A 3,496-nucleotide genomic window follows, 5' to 3' on the forward strand; every position below is an offset into this window, starting at 1 on the left:
TCAGTAGATTGCAGACTGATGCTACGACCTCCGCGAATTTCCTCGAACAAAAGGGACGCGAGACTTCCAAGGGTGTTTCTTCCAGAGAGAACGGAGGTCGAAGATTGATGTCACTGCCTTTAAGAAGCTTTTTACAAATGCTGACTAGTGCTGGCCAGGCGATGGTTACTTGGGGCTTGCATCAGCAAACAACTGCTTTTATCTAGCACTAAATAATTTTGTGCCGTTTCTGTGACGTGGTGAAACAAAATAAAAAAGGAAGCACCATTTAAAACCCTGTTCTCTAAACGCCGCCATACTGGAGGCAAATTGGGCGCACTGGTCCCAGCAGTAGGGCGGAGCTCGTGAACTGCATCCCTCAAGGTCAGTGTTTATCTTCGTGAACATGAACAACGAGCCTGCGGCGAAGTGGGGAAGTGCAAGATCGCGCTGTGAAAGCAGTTTTACTCATCATGTCGTTTCATATCTTAGCACCTGCCACCGTGTCTTTGCTAAGCCGCTTTCGTCTCAGACTGGAAGGGTCCTCCCCTTCTTCCAGGTGTCATCCCTCCAAGAAGTGGCCAAACGCTGCCTGCGCGAAATGCTTGAAAATGCCATGGTGCGGCCCTTGGCCACATCGGCGACGTTGCAACAGGGACTGTTCATCGCACACATGACGCGCGTACAAGTCCGCTCACGAAATAGTAATGTTGTAAAAGAAAAGAAAATGTTGCAAGCGTGAAAGGAGCTTCTTCACTACGGCGCAGCAAATATCTGCAAGAAAGCATTCGATATGCACTCGCAGCGCCGGACTCACGCATCAGCAATAACCCGCAGTATTAACTATTCGTGCAGTCTATTCAAGAGTCTATTATTAGATTGTTCGCTTTTCTTTTTTTTTCGAACAGATGTGAACGCATTCCGATGCAATTCTTCTGCTTTGTGCACAAACGTATATTTCATATAATCACGCCCGCATGCGACTATAAAGGGTCTCTGTATGTTTAAACGCATAATCAAATGATAAACATAGCAGTCGGAGACTTGCGATGAGCTCCTTCGCAAAGAGTGTATGGCAGTCATGCGCATGAATATTTTTGAACGCGTTTAAAGCTTGGTTTAGTGCAATACATAAGCGTTTTTTTTTATTCAAAGAAAAGATAGGATTCAATTTGATTGCCAACGATTTGCTATGCTCACTGTGTGTGAGATTACATCCTACCCGCCGCGGGGCGGCTTAGTGGAGCGTTCGGTTCCTGAGCCCAAGAACGCGCCGGAATCGAATCCGGGCCTTGGCGGCCCTATTTCGGTGGAGGTGAAATGCTAGTGTCGCCCGAATGCTGTGCGATACCAGTGCGCCTTAAAGAACCTTAGGTGGTCCAAGTAGTCCCGAGCCCTCCATTACAGTGTCTCTCGTAGCCCGTGCGCAGCTTTGAGACGTTAAACCACATACCGCACCGCACCGCACCACACCGGACTGCACCGAGATTGTTCCTTTCAACCTTTAAGGGATATGGGCGGACTCCCTTCCCTGCTAACTCCTTTTAACTGTTACTTCAGGGGCTGCCTTGTGAAGCCGTGCGAATCTCCCTCACGAGGAGGATCTCTTTTCCTTGCGGGAGTTCGACGTGGCCGTCATGCTGGGGCGTAAGTCTTTAGAGCAGTAACCACAGCGCGCGATTCCGCGACGCAGGGCAGATGCACAAACGTTGCCAACAGTGAAATACGCAGTGCCATAGAACATGGACAGCTCGAGAAAGAGGCACGGACGTCATCCGTATCTCAAGCTTACCACTCTGTATTTCATTGTTCATGAAATACCCGCTATCCCAACAGCTACATCTAATAGAAATGATGCACCCTACGAGGGCTTCCTTCTCATCTGCTCTATTCTTGCTGTTGCTGAGGGTAACCAACTCGCTTCAAGCTTCCACATTTGATTTTTTTTTTTTGCCTTCTGAGTGTTGACGCCACGGCAGGCGCTGTTTGAGCGACGCATTAGAAAACGAGCGCACCTGTTTCAATCATTATACTGAACAACCTCTGATAACCAGAGCACTTAAACCTATCAAAAGCACAGTCACACATCCTAACTGTCGCGCCCCAGCCTCACTACACTCCCCGTATTTGATGATATGCACGTTGCAAGCGGGACGTCTTGGAGGTAGGCGCTTGGCGTTCATCGACGGTCCCATAATGCCCATATGTCGCACAACCATACATGCGCCGTTCTGCAGAGCTGTACCGACGCTGGAGCGTGTTTTTCTGAGGTCCTGAGTTCTCGCTGGCGAATTTGTTCTCGCATAATCAGGGATTATACGATTATATCCAGCGGGTTACTGTCCTGCTTGGAGCATAACACGATGCGCAGCACTTTACGTTTTGTAAGCGCGGAGTCTTCGCGGAGGAGACTGAGGCGTGAAAGCAGCGTACATCCGCACTGAGTCAGACGCCGCATCAGTGCATTCAGATCTAGTCTTTGAAACTGCATAGTTAATCAACAAATGCGATGCGTGATTGATGGTCTTTGCAGAGGCAATGACGTGACAACAATTTGAGCGAGTTTTCGTCCATACGCAGTGTTTTGCTGCCCAAGTAGGGGCGTAATGTGTGCAACCATGCAGGTGAAATGCATAACGCTTTCTTGGACCGGCAAAGGAAGAAAAGCCCGCTTCAACGGATATGATCGGTTGTAGTTTATTAAAAGGTCACTCCGGAGTTGCAAATTCATGGATGTCGCATCAATATCCTCTAAGGTATCCGGTCGACAACCCGGCGAAAAAACCTATAAATGATTTTCACGCCACACATACCAGACAGAGTGAACCTTTTTTAAGGTGCTTATATTAGAATTTAGAACACTCTTGAAGGTTACACAGTGGCTTTTGGTGTTCGGCTCCTAATCCCAGGGTCACGCGATCAAATCTCGGCTGCGGCGATCACATTTCGATGAAGGCGAAATGCGAAAGCGCCCAACTGCCAGCTTATGTTAAAGAGCCCCGGGTGGTGTCAGTTAATCCGGAGTCCTCCAGACTACGGCGTCCTTCATAGCTCATGTCTCGCTTCGAGGCGCTAAACCCCGCAATTTACAGTTAAGAACATGTAAAACATATTTAGAAGGGTATGTAATTTGGAAGAAAGACGCTCCAAGCGATTCACAGATGACTAAAAAGGAATTTGTCAATACACTAAAAGAAACATTCAGAGAACTATAAAAGTGAACTCACAGACCATGACAAGAAATACTGCATGTTGCTGCATGAAGCCTATTGGCCGCTGAAATCAATTGTCGGGTAGCAACAGATCAACAGAGCAACTTCTCTCAGAACCAGTGAAGCCCTTGACAGACATGGGCTGTATAGAAGATACACGCATCTTTGATACCATTCTTCGATACATTTTGTGAATCTGTATTAGGTATCGCGGTGGAAGCCGACAGAAATGGAAGACTTTCGCCATCATGCTCATAAGCTTGCAGGACATTTCTGTTAACTTTGCTAATGGGTCAATGGGGCCA

This window comes from Amblyomma americanum, chromosome 1 (genome assembly GCF_052857255.1).
Source record: "Amblyomma americanum isolate KBUSLIRL-KWMA chromosome 1, ASM5285725v1, whole genome shotgun sequence".
NCBI lineage: Eukaryota > Metazoa > Arthropoda > Arachnida > Ixodida > Ixodidae > Amblyomma > Amblyomma americanum.